The following is a 14720-nucleotide window of genomic DNA, read 5'->3' on the forward strand; positions in this document are numbered from 1 at the left end:
TATTCCTAGGAATAATGAGATATTAACCATTTTGAAATGCTAATAATACTAGTTCTACTTTTTGTTATTTTTTTGCTAAAACACAAGGAATAGTGGCTTGGCATTCTTATTTAATTCTAATTTATTTAAATCTAATTTAATTAATGATAAGTTTTAAGGTTTAAACAACATATCTGAATATTTTAACAGGCTCCATTTGCCAAATTTGGGATGATTTGACCTGCTTGTAATAAATATGGTATCTTATTTATTGAAACAAAATATATGTGTTGTGTTTAAAGACTATACTATAGTTGGGCTTATACCTACTAGCAATTAACAGTAAATAATAAAATACCCAATCAGGGGGGTGCCTGGGTGGCTCAGTCAGTTGAGTGTCTGCCTTCGGCTCAGGTCATGATCTCAGGGTCCTAGGATCCAGCCCCATGTTGGGTTCCCTGCTCAGTTGGAAGCCTGTTTCTCCCTCTCCCTCTGCCCCCCCCACTTGTCCTCCCTCTCTCTCTCATAAATAAATTAAATCTTTAAAAAACATTTTTAAAAACCTAACCATAAATTAAATAGGTTAATATTTTTAAGATTGTACAACCTATAAGAAATGTTTTCTCTCATGTGTTCCAGTTAAATATGATCATTCATTCATTCATAACCATAAGCACATCAAGTGATAAATCTACCCCTTTTAAAAAAGCATTTTCTTCTCAAAAATTTCGAAATGTAAAAAATGATCTTTTCTTTTTTCCAGACAATTTAAACAAGGCAATAAATTAAAAAATCAATATAAGTCAATTTGCAGCATATGTCCTAGGAAGAGTTAGGTAGGAATATAAATCAAATAAATATAAGTCAATTAAATTCAATATTATTAAAAGGGTACTACAAATATAACTGTTATACTCATCTGCTAAGGAACTCTCTAAGTGCATGGATATTTTTATAGCCAATAAAAATCCATTTTACCAAATAGAAAAGGGAACCCTTCTATCGCCATGTACACTTTCACAATCCCATGCCTACATTTTTGTCAATGGTCATTTAATTTTACGCTACTATTGTTGAAAAATTATGTGTAGTACACTGCAGAATCTCCCGTCTGCCTTTAGAAATGCTCCAGAATATCTTTCAAATATTGATAAATTATTCATTTCCTCAAGTTGTGCACCGGAGCTTTGCAGTCCGTAAGTCGTCTGTAATAAATTATGCAAGGTGCACCTTATAGACATGGGGTCTGTAGAGAGACCCTGCATGTGCTACATTCCTCATACAGAAGAGGTGGTTTCATTCACTTGCATGTTTTGACATCCTTCCAGGTGATTACAAACCTTTACACAATCTAGAAATTTACTTTGCATCCAAATCGCTGCAATTTTGTTATGCCAAAAACTGTCCTCCAGCAGCATTTAATCTTCCCTTTGGAAAAGGCCAGTATATAAAAGTCATTTTGCTTTGCACCATTTTCTGATTAGGCCCCAGGTCCACCATTTATTTATCCATTTGATAGCAGAGGTTTACCCTTAGCTCTTCGGTTTTTGTTTGTTCGTTTGTTTGTTTTTCATGTAAATTGAAATTCTCTTTCGCATATGACATTAGGGGTTGTTTTTAGATTTAATTTGACTATAACCATATCATGATTCTCCTGGAATATTTCAAAGAAATTCAATATTCTTCTGGAATATTCCATCTGAGGACCACCCTACCTCCTTTTCTGTCCCCAAAGCCGGGAACGTTTTTCCAGTTAGAGACTCCTTGATCTGTCCTGGCTGACTTTCAACAGTGAAAATATATACATAATTGCAATGGGACTTCAACTATCAACTATCAAATTTAAGTCTATCAAGAGCTGTCTTCTGGCAACATTTCATTGCACTGTAGATACTCAGTGATTTCAGGAAAGCAACTGGTTTCTAGCATAGTGTGAGAAACACCAGGATATGATGGTGGGAACACCGGGCTCCTCAATTTGGCACCCGAGTAAAGCATAAACTCACAAACCTGCTATAAAGCAAAACCTGACCTTCACTTTATATCCATGTTTAATTCCTGCATTTGAGTCAATGTGAGATGTACCTTTCATTCTTCTGGATTCCAAGGAGGAAAATCAGTGTCAATATTTCCTGCAGCACATCATTCATTTAACCTATGTCCCAGAAATTCTGATCCTCAGGATGTGCCAAAACAAGAGTATATATGTTGACATGTAAAAAAATATTTGTAAGGGTACTATTAGTAACAGCCAAAAATAAGAAAAAAATCCAATGTCTTTCATTAGTAAAATGAATAAATAAACTGTGGTATGTTCATGCAATGGAATATTATCCAGCAGTGAGAATTAACACAATAATATGGATTACTCACAATTATATTAAGCAAAAGAAACCAGACACAAGATATATATACTATACAACTCATTTATATATGAAGCTCAGACACAAATATACAGTATCAGAAAGCAGATCAAGATTATCCTGTGAAGGGAACAGTGACTGGGAAGAAGCAGGACTCTTCTGGAATTCTAGTAAATTCCATTTCTTCATCTGGGTGCAGGTCACACAACTTGTTCATATATGAAAATTCATGGCGCTGTGCCCTTATGATTTGTCCACTTTTCTGTATGTATGTCACACTTCAATAACAGGTAGTAAAAACAAAACCTCAAAAAAGATCCAAATGCAAGCAAAACATATCAAGTAAAAGAATGAATGTTTCCCCAAGTTATCAGCTCATTGGCAATGCAGGAACTAAAACTCCATGAATTCTTAAAAAAATAGCATGTCTACCTTTTACGTCACCGGTTTAAAACTGCCGGTAAAGATTGATTACATCTGAGGTTCCACGCATTTTTTTCAAAACAGATTAAAGTTCTGATTTAGTCGTGTCAGTTCCTACGGCACTTTGTCAGTGGGCTTGGGACACGGAATAATTGTGCAGACTGTCATCTCGAGATGGACCAAGATCGTTTGGAAGAAACTTCGCCGACCCAACTTCTACATGCTGCTGCTGGCTGTTGCGCCCTCATAACTCAAGCCAGAAAAAAAGAATCAAAGAGACTAGAATTCCACCCTACGCTTCCTTCACTAAAGGTCACTCTTCGATGTTGATGAGATCTGTACGGTGATGAGACGCACCACCACGGAGGGATTTCCCATTCCTGTGATCTTCGCAGACCGCATCCCTTGTTTCCAGTGATGTTATCACCCTGGACTCCGTCAGCGTTATTCATACCAATCAGTAGCTGAGAAAATTGCACGGCCACCAAAATGCAGAGTCATTGTTCCGACGGGTCTGCTGGGTGGCTTTTTGATCCGCCCCCCCCCCGAATGGTTTTGAAGTAGCAGACTCAGTGATGATTCTCCTTCTGATTGAATTAGCGCCCCATAGAAGTCTGATTCTTTCATCTTCCCTCCACTGTCTACCTTCCACTCACATGAGGATTTCAATTTAAAGGTGATCAAGAAAGCAACATCTAGTTTCAAGGAATAATTGTCTCTTTTGATGTGATCTGTTTTACATAAAAATGAATAAAGATGCACATTTATGGAGAAGCACTTGCCATTTGAAAGCGTTTTACAATCAGCAAGCACTTTTGCTCTGAGCTTCTATGGAAGGAAAATTAGTCTTCCTCCACCACCACCTCCTTCATCTCCCTACCCCCACTTTTTCTTTTTTTTTTTTGTAGAAAAGACTAAATCCAAATGACCTAGACAAAACTTGAATAGCAAGTTGCTCATAGGGCTGTCTAGGACAAGGGGCCAGTTTTATCGAGCTATTTGAGTTGAGGGGGTTTTTGTCTTATGGTATACTTAAAAAGACAACATAATACAGCACCGTGTGGTAATATGTATGACTGCATCTTTATCTATCCCTCTCTCCTTATGATTTGTTTGGCATAGTAAGTCTGTTTGCATCAACCCATAACACTTTCACTCCAATTATTGGGGCAGACACAAAATTTCATACGTAACTTAGTACATCTTTGTCCATCAAGCTGTGCATGCTGAATGTTACCAAAAGACAAGACATTTATCTTTTCAACTTTTTTGCCATTTCCCCATACCAAGGAGATGGGGAGCAGGAAAAAGCTTGGTGTATCAAATAGAGAAATGCATTACACACTTAAAGGGCTCTACTTTAAATATCATACTTTATCAAATGGAAAATCTACACAGTACAAATAGAAGAAGATACATTTTGAAAGTTTATTAAATAGAACAAGGGGTGCCTGGGTGGCTCAGTCAGTTAAGGGTTAAGCATCTGGCTCTTGATTTCAGCTCAGGTCATGATCTCAGTGTTATGGGATCCAGCCCCATCTCACCTCCGTGCTCAGTGGGGAGTCTCTTCTCTCCCTTTCCCTCTACCCCACTCCCCATCTCTCTCATAAATAAATAAATAAATCTTTAAAAAAAAAAAAAGAACAAGCAATCCAGACCTTCTAATGCTGATATTTCTGCTCAATGCTTTCACCTTCTTTGTCTTTTTTACATGATGTTGGATTTGAGATCAACACACAGTGAGTTTTTATTATTTTTGAAGAGTAGAAAATAATGGTAGTCACTCCTAGTTAACCCCAAACTTGAAAATAGATATATAGCAATTGAAGACAACAACAACAAACTCCTCTAACTTTCATTGGCACCTTTTCTACTGGGGTGGCAGCTGATGTTGAAAATGACATAAAAGGTGAAAACCCCCATCACACTCCCTGTCTATGCAGGCAGCTTTGCCTTCTGTTTCAGGTCTGTCTTTCAGTCCTTGAAAGTTACAACATAAAGACTTGAAAACTAAACCTGAAAAAAAGAAAATCAAGATGTGTAGAAATAAAAATGAATGACTTTTACGCCCATAAACCGAAAATATTGGCATCCTTTAAATATTGGAAGTTGTCTACTAATTTAAATCATCTTCTAATTGGATATTTTTTTTCTTGATTTGGGAAAGATAGCTGCCACATATTGGAATTATATTCCTTGGAACACTAGACTCAACACGTGCTTCTCAGTCAATGGTTTCTGTATTCAAATGAGTTTGGAAGACGAAGTCTATATAGTTGCCTCAGGTATTATGGGCACAATTGCATAATAAAGACCAAGACATCATGCTCTAAAAGAGCCTGTTTAACTTTTTTTAACCCAGCCTCTTTCCGATATGTCCAATTACAAAACCTAATTCTTGAGAAACACTTATATAAGAAGCGGTATTCTTCAGAATACACTTTGGAAACTCTGGTGTAAAACATGGTGAGTCAAATGAGTATTAAATTGTAACAAAAATAGACCTAATTTAATCCTATTTTATATTTCTTTGAGTCAGTCATCTAACAATCCTGAATATAAAAATGATACAAATCCAGGGGCGCCTGGGTGGCTTAGTTGGCTAAGCATCTGACGCTTGGTTTTGGCTCAGGTCATGCTCTCAGGGTTGTGGGATTGAGCCCCACGTGGGGCTCTGTGCTGGGCATGGAGCCTGCTTGGGAGTCTCTCTCTCCCTCTCCCTCTGACCCTCCTACTCCTGCTCTCTCTCTTTAAAAAAAAAAAATACAAATCCTTTGAAAATAACAATCATGTCTTAAATCCCTACTGCCTGCCACAGGATTTGATATCTAATAGATTTTTAAATAAATGATTTGGGTGAATATTTATATAATTACTATGATAGACCCTGAACTTCTCACTGCCTAGAATACTCTGCTCCCCACCTCTCTCGGCCTATCTGAATATTAGTCAGAATTCAAATGTTGTACTAAGAATCATTTCTTTAGTGAAGCCTTTTGCACCCCCAGTTTGGAGTAAATCTCACTCGCTGAGCCTCCACAGGACTCTGGGCTATCCTCCATTCTGTACGTACCATATTCTGTTACCATGGCCCATTTACCTCTTTGTCTCCACCATCAGAAGTATAAGTTCTTCACAGACTGATTGATGGTACGCCCTTTATCTTCCATGGGGTGCCCTCGTGACCACCTTCCATTTCTTTTGGCCCCACTCTAAGCCCAAGAAGCTCACCTTCACAGACTGAATACTGGCTCCTTGGGCTTGGGCTTAGCCCATGGGAAGCACAAACAGGAAGTAAGAGAGAGAGAAGTTGTAGCCAGTGTAGTTTTGCTTTATTGTCACTGTACTTTGGGCCTTGGTTCTGGTAACTACAGTTCCTACAGGGCAGCCTGTTCTCCACAGAGCTATTTTCAAGGAGCTCTGGTACCTGTTACCTCCCCTTGCTCCTCTAAACCTTGGGTGGTAATGCTTTTCCTTGTTACCAGTCACAGTGCCCTCAACATCCTCTCTTAAATCTGCTCACCAATATAAATAGTCCTTTAAGTCTCTGTGGTTGAACGATCCAAGTGGGGTTCTATTTCTTGATGCAGACCTGTCTCATACACATGTCTTATTCATTGGAACACAGTTTCTAGAACAATACCTAGCATATAATACATGTGCTTCCAAACAATAGAAAAAAACCTTATGCTGAATTAAATGAGAATGAATTATTTTACTGTTGTTATTAAATAAATTAAACCAAGTAACAAAAATTAAAGTGCCAAATAACAAAGGTCAAAACTCTGGGGGCATTTGAAATACACACACACACACACACACACACACAGAGTATACATTATTCATGATTCTTTGTGTTTAGACATGAGATGTATTATAAATGATAGTTTTATTAAGCCTCCTGAAGCTGGTTAAACAATCACCATCACTGCTTTTATCTCCAAATTGTGCCGGGGATCAACATGTAAACTAATCAATACTTAAAACGGGAAAGAGGTTATAGTCATGAGCTAGAACCTAAAACAAGTTCCTTAAAGTTTCCTAGATTCATTGAGCACCTAGGAGAAATTAGTCTAGCAGATTTTAGCAAATTTAATATTGTCTTAGCATAGAGATGATTTACTCTAGTGATCCTCAACACTATGACTTCAATACCCCTTTTTATAATAGATGTCTCACAATTCTTTCTTTACTAAATAGAATTTATATATGATATAATGTACCCACATGCCAATTCCAAAGATCTATATAATAAGCTGACTATAACATTAAAGTTACATAAAGAAAAATAATGTTTAATAAAATATATTTCAACATATAAATGTTAGAGAATTACACCACCATAGAGGACATACAGAGTTCTTGGATCTTTATGTAGAATCATATGCAAGACTCATGCAGGTGTGCTGTAATAGAACTCAAATACAGAAGTGGCATTGCCTTTGGTAATATGATTTTCTTATATGGGAAACAGGTCATCTTGTTAACAGCATTAGCTTTATTACTTTCCCTTTGTGTGCCTTGTCCTTCAAAACAGGAATTTGAAATGTTCACCTTAGTAGACTTAGTACCTGGTAAGAACCCACTGTTTCATTTTATCTGTTGCTGTCTAACAAATTACCCCCAATGGGTGAAAAGGAGTGGAAGATATGGGCTTCCAGTGATGGAATGGATAAGTCCTAGGAATAAAAGTCACAGCATAAGGAATATACTCAATGATACTGTAATAGTGATATATGGGGACAGATGGTAGCTCCCCTTGTGGTGAGCACAGCATAATGTATAAACTAGTCAAATCACTATGTTGTACACTTGAAACTAATGTAACATTGTGTGTCAACTATACTCAAATTAAAAAAAATAATAACCAAAAGATAAAAGTGAAAATAAAAAAAGAATTACTCCCAAATCTAGTGGCTTAAAACAACAATCTTGACTTACAGAATGAGGGCTCATACAATCCTCTCCACAAAAAGCAATGCTAAACTGGACAAAATTACCAAAAACAACTATACCGGTCCTTAGGAAATTAACCAGAGATATACAACAAATTGAGAAGTATTTATTCAAGAAAAACGACTAAATCTCAGGTAAAACTAGTGAGTATCTCTAAGACCAATTTTGTCTTTTCCCTCGGTTGGGTCAACATGTTAGATCTACTGGGGTGAGACAAGCCCTGGAAACCAGGAGCTTTGCTGCTAAAGGAGGCCAACTGGATTTGGAGCAGAATGTGGATAGATCCAGTGCCCCTGGGCATTGTCAGAGTAATGATCTTGATGGCAGATGAATGAGGAATGTTTGTGTCATGGCAGGGGTGAGGTTGAGACCTGGCTGGGGAAACTGTCAGATTGACAGGATTACCTAAGAATTTAACAGTGAAAGCTGGATAATAAAACAGCAAAAGGCCTTGATAAGCTTCCACATATTCCTGGTGGTCTGGAAGCCTGCACACATGCATAAGCGTGCATACACACTAAGGAGAGATGGGAGAGGATCCTAGACAACCACATGAATCAAGTAGAGAGAAGGAAATAATGAAGACTAAAGTGAAAAGAAATATATGGGAAGGAGAACAATTGAGATAATCAATGAAACCAAAAGTTATTTTTTTTTAAAGATGAGCAAAATTAACAAACATTCAGCTTGACAGGCCAGGCACAAAGGAAGAAGACTCAAATGAACAAAATCAGGAATGAAAGAGAAGAAATCTGGACTAACATTACAGAAATTAAAAGCTTTATAATATAATACTATGAAAAACTGTGTTGTCAACAAATGTATTATTTAGGTGAAATGAATAAATTCCTGGAAAGATAAAAATTAATAAAACTGACTCAAGAGGAAATAGATAATCTGAATAAACTGACAAGGGGTAAAAAAAAAATAAATTAGAATGGAAAACCTACCCACAAGAAAAGCCCAGGCCTGGATGACTTCATTGGTGAATTCTACCAATTTAAAGAACAATATTGATATTTCAGAAACCCTTTCAGAAAAGTGGAATATGTTAGATCACATCCCAACTCATTCTATGTGGCAAGTGTTACCCCTGATACTAAAACCAGATAGAGACACACAAAAAGTGAAGATTAAAGAATAATCCATCGTGAATACAGATGTAAAAACTCATCTACAAAATTTTAGCTAATGGAACATATAGGAAGCAATATATATAAAGCACTATAATCTATGGGCAGGTGGAATTTATCCCAGGAATTCCAGGCTGATTTAACATGCAAAAATTAAATTAGTGTAAGTTACAAACTCATTGATAAAGAACAGATATCACACAATCATCTCAACAGACAAAGATAAATTCTTTGACAGATTCCAACACCAGTTCCTGGAAAAACAACCACAACCACAACCTCAACAACAACACCCAAATCTAAAAATCTAGCGATATAAAGAAACTTCTTCAATCTCTTAAAAAAAGGAATGTATGAGAAACCTACAGCTAACATTATTAGAGTTTTCTAGAGAAACAGAACCAACAGGATACACACACACACACACACACACACACACACACACACACACAGATTCAGATTTATTTTAAGCAATTGGCTGATATAATTGGCAAGTGAAAATCTGTAGGGCAGGTCAGGAGGCTGGAAACTCAGGCAAGATTTCTGTTAGAGTTTGAGGAAGAGTTCATTCTTTGGGCCACCTCAGTTTTGGCTCCTCAGGATTACATGAGTGTTGCTCCAATATTCCCTGCTACAGCATGGATGGACCTAAAAACATTCTTTGAAGTAAAATAACCCATAGGCAAAAGACTATACGTTGTATGATTTCATTAATATGAAATGTACAGAAAATGTAAATCTGTAAAGACAGAAAATAGATTATTGGCTGCCTTTGGCTGAAAATTGCATGAGCAATATTTATGAGGTGATGGAAACGGGCTAAAATAGGATTGTGGCAATGGCATCACAACTCCCAATTGTGTTGAATTGTATACTTTAAATGGATGAATATGGCATAGAAATTATACCCCAATAAAGCTATTTTTAGGGGGGTTTTAAGAAAAAACATTTTATTTACTCATCACATAGTGAGTGGTAATTCCTTGGGGTCCGTCTCTCAGGCAGTTGTACCCAGATGTCTGCTGGGGCTGCAGGACTCTGAAGACCCAATGGAACCAAGTGACCAAGATGGAATCCTAACCCAGCTGGTAATGGATGCCAGTTGTTCACTTGGAGCTGTGACCCTGAGCATCTCCATATGGCTTGCGCTTCTCAAAGCATAGCAGCCAGGTTCTGAGGGGGGAGTATCTCAAGGGGCCCAAGCAGAAGCCATCAGACAAGTTCTAACCTAGCCTCTGAAGTCACACAGCATCACTTCTACATACTCTACTGATTACAAAAGAATCCCTACAGGTACCTCAGATCCCAGGGGAGAAAGAATTTGTGACCCTCTCTAACCTTCCACCTAGTCAGTTAGTCACTCTTGAGCAAATTGGCAGCCTTTACTGAAAGAATAGTTAAACCCCAATTTAAAAAACAAACAAGCATATTTGAAGCACAAGCAGAGCAACTCCCTCAAAATTCCTGCTCAGAGGGTCTCTCAGAGAACCCTTCTGATCATGGTCAGAGTAGTCAACAGTGGTAACTACCTACTTACATATTCATTTCTTTTCTTCAAACTGCGACACTCTTCGTTCTTTAAATGCTCCTATCAAGCTTCCATACCCACGATGAACTGTTTAGGGGATCAATATAAGATAAGGAGAAACTAAAGTAAGAGGGGAAACCATCTAGGTTGCCTCCTCAAAACTGGTGGTGGAAAAGCTGCAATTAAACATGTGTTTCCCCGAGAAGAATGCCCTGAAGTTTAAGCAATGCACACATTTCATAATGGAAATTTTCCCTTTGAGAACTGAAGGTGTGGTACTGAAGGGTGTGGTCAGTCATTGTGGGAATAAGTCTGAGTCTCCAAAGTATTGAGCTTCAAAGTTATAGGGATGCCACTGGTTCACACCCCTCTCTCCACCTGATCATAAAACAGTCCCTCAGATGACAGAAAGAACTAGAACAATGATTATGTGCTTCCTAAATACCGTTTTCAACCTTAACTAATGTTTTACAGTCTTGGTCAAGATTGAAAGTTACTCTTGCCCTTAATGCAGTTCGTTCCCAATAACCAGGTAGTGTCTCCTTACAGGTTAATGTTGAATCAGTGTCCTAGGAATGGAGAAGGAGAGAGAGGAGTCATTTGGAGATGAAGAGTGGGTGCCCCCATAAAGATAGGTTCACAGTAACACAATTTGCATTAGAAAGGAATGGAGAGGGGCGCCTGGGTGGATCAGTCTGTTAGGTGTTTGCCTTCAGGCTCCGGTGATGATCCCAACGTCCTGGGATCGAGCCCTGCATTGTGCTCCCTGCTCCACAGGCAGCCTGCTTCTCCCTCTCCTGCTCCCCCTGCTTGTGCTCTCTCTTTCTCTCTCTCTGCCAAATAAATAAATAAAATCTTAAAAAAAAAAAAGAATGGATAGCCAATGACTATTTGATGTTCCTATGTACCAGACACTTTGTCATTTCCTCCCTGTGTTGTGCTCTTCATTGTTTACAACATCTCCTTAAGGTCTTTCTATTCCCATTTTACAGATGAATTAGTAGAGTCCTAAGCAGACCAAGTTGTGAAATGCCCCATATGACACAGAGAGAAGAGCTGAGATCTGAATCCAGTGTATTGAATTTTAGAATTAAACTCTGAGATGGAAAGTTATGTTGCTACTCTTAGACAAACTGAGAATCCCCAAACCTCCCTGCACTATTTTCTCATCTCGACCATCCATTGGCTCATCCCTTTCCTTCATCCTTGGAACAATTCTTGATAGGAGGTCATGATAAAAGTGAGTACAACTAGACTCCAGAGGTAAGAAGTAGAGAGGAATCCCTAAAATCCCTAAGAGAAGCTTCCTTGAGTTATATAAAGCAGCTGTAACTCAGAAAAATTCAAGCTCTAAATATGTTTAATAATAAAGGCCATCTACAGAATTTTTCTAAGATTGCTGAGATTAGAGTGGTCATCCTCTTCATCTCTGATTACTTTTATACTGGAATCTGTGCTACAAAACCTTCTATAAAAACAGTCTCTTTGGTATCGTTAACTATATAACTGAATAAGGAAATATATCTCACAGTTAAAAAACCATATAGCCTGTATACTTCGCAGACTAGCTTTAAGCTCAGTATGGCAGTCAAAGAACTTGTCTCTCCATGACCTTATGTACCCATATAATATTTATGAAATCAGAATGAATATAATTATAATATAAAACTTCAACCACATGAAGCCAAATGCTTGATCTCTGAAAGAGATACGGACAGGATTGCATTTTAAGAGAGGCTTATTTTCTTAGGACACCTAGGCTTCAAGCAAGGGTGTGTAGGGTGGGCTTTTCCCTGGGATAACAAAGATGAAACAGCTCCTGCTTTTTTTACCTGGCCCTTTACAGGTGTGTCATACCATAGTCCTCACTGCTCTGCGGCATTCTTTAAAGGTATCATCATCCCAGTAAAGGAAGCAGTATTTTGCTCATTCCCAAGCCTATATACTGCTGAAGATTTACTGCCAACTTGATTTATGAACTTCCTTTGCTCCATTCTGATATCAGTAGAATGCATGACCCTATTTTCTTTCCATTCAAATTTCTCTTGAACATAGAAATAAACTGTGTGAGATAAAAATGTATATAATATTCTCTTTGAATTGAAAGGTAGGTTACCAGAGATGGGGAGAGAGGATCACCACATGAAAAACTGCAGTTCTTTTTTTTTAAATTTTTTTATTGTTATGTTAATCACCATACAGTACATCATTAGTTCTTGATATAGTGTTCCATGATTCATTGTTTGTGCATAACACCCAGTGCTCCACGCAAAACATGCCCTCCTTAATACCCATCACCAGGCTAACCCATCCCCCAACCCCCCTCCCCTCTAGAACCCCCAGTTTGTTTTTCAGAGTCCATCATCTCTCATGGTTCCTCTCCCCCTCCGACTTACTCCCCTTCATTCTTCCCCTCCTGCTATCTTCTTTTTCTTTTTTCTTGACATATCTTGCATTATTTGTTTCAGAGGTACAGATCTGTGATTCAACTGTCTTGCACAATTCACAGTGCTCACCATAGCACATACCCTCCCCAATGTCTATCACCCAGCCACCCCATCCCTCCCACCCCCCACCACTCAGCAACACTCAGTTTGTTTCCTGAGATTAAGAATTCCTCATATCAGTGAGGTTATATGATACATGTCTTTCTCTGATTGACTTATTTCACTCAGCATAACACCCTCCAGTTCCATCCACGTCATTGCAAATGGCAAGATCTCATTCCTTTTGATGGCTGCATAATATTCCATTGTGTATATATACTACCTCTTCTTTATCCATTCATCTCTTGATGGACATCTTGGCTCTTTCCACAGTTTGGCTATTGTGGACACTGCTGCTATAAACATTGGGGTGCATGTACCCCTTCAAATCCCTACATGTGTCTCTTTGTGGTAAATACCCAGTAGTGCAATTGCTGGATCGTATGGTAGCTCTATTTTCAACTTTTTGAGGAACCTCCAGACTGTTTTCCAGAGTGGTTGCACCAGCTTGCATTCCCACCAACAGTGTAGGAGGGTTCCCCTTTCTCCGCATCCCCGCCAACATCTGTCGTTTCCTGACTTGTTAATTTTAGCCATTCTGACTGGTGTGAGGTGGTATCTCATTGAGGTTTTGATTTGGATTTCCCTGATGCCGAGCAATGTTGAGCACTTTTTCATGTGTCTGTTGGCCATTTGGATGTCTTCTTTGGAAAAATGTCTGTTCATGTCTTCTGCCCATTTCTTGATTGGATTATTTGTTCTTTGGGTGTTGAGTTTGAGAAGTTTTTTATAGATTTTGGATACTAGCCCTTTCTCTGATATGTCATTTGCAAATATTTTCTCCCATTCTGTCGGTTGTCTTCTGGTTTTGTGGACTGTTTCTTTTGCTGTGCAAAAGCTTTTTATCTTGATGAAATCCCAATAGTTCATTTTTGCTCTGGCTTCCCTTGCCTTTGGCGATGTTTCTAGGAAGAAGTTGCTGTGGCTGAGGTCGAAGAGGTTGCTGCCTGTGTTCTCCTTTAGGATTTTGATGGACCCCTGCCTCACGTTTAGGTCTTTTAACCATTTGGAGTCTATTTTTGTGTGTGGTGTAAGGAAATGGTCCAGTTTCATTCTTCTGCATGTGGCTGTCCAATTTTCCCAACCCCATTTGTTGAAGAGATTGTCTTTTTTCCATTGGACATTCTTTCCTGCTTTGTCAAAGATGAGTTGACCATAGAGTTGAGGGTCCATTTCTGGGCTCTCGATTCTGTTCCATTGATCTATGTGTCTGTTTTCCTGCCAGTACCTTACTGTCTGGATGATGACAGCTTTGTAATAGAGCTGGAAGTCCGGAATTGTGAGGCTGCCAGCTTTGCTTTTCTTTTTCAATATTCCTCTGGCTATTCGGGGTCTCTTCAGGTTCCATACAAATTTTAGGATTATTTGTTCCATTTCTTTGAAAAAGGTGGATGGTATTTTGATGGGGATTGCATTGAATGTGTAGATTGCTCTAGGTAGCACTGACATCTTCACAATGTTTGTTCTTCCAATCCATGAGCATGGAACGTTTTTCCATTTCTTTGTGTCTTCTTCAATTTCTTTCATGAGTATTTTATAGTTTTCTGAGTACAGATCCTTTGCCTCTTTGGTTAAATTTATTCCTAGGTATCTTATGGTTTTGGGTGCAATTGTAAATAGGATCGACTCCTTGATTTGTCTCTCTTCTGTCTTGTTGTTGGTGTATAGGAATGCCACTGATTTCTGTGCATTGATTTTATATCCTGCTACTTTACTGAATTCCTGTATGAGTTCTAGCAGTTTTGGGGTGGAGTCTTTTGGGTTTTCCACATACAGTATCATATCATCTGCA

At 38.3% G+C, this 14720-nt stretch overlaps 1 pseudogene; it reads left to right on the forward strand.

The window, feature by feature from the left end:
- Positions 1-2939: 2939 nt before the first annotated feature.
- The window catches only part of LOC112810039 (large ribosomal subunit protein uL6 pseudogene), a 34692-nt pseudogene continuing 22911 nt past the window's right edge, over positions 2940-14720 (forward strand).

Source organism: Callorhinus ursinus, unplaced genomic scaffold (genome assembly GCF_003265705.2).
Source record: "Callorhinus ursinus isolate GAN/ISIS: 27379988/994484 unplaced genomic scaffold, GSC_fseal_2.0 scaffold36, whole genome shotgun sequence".
Lineage (NCBI taxonomy): Eukaryota > Metazoa > Chordata > Mammalia > Carnivora > Otariidae > Callorhinus > Callorhinus ursinus.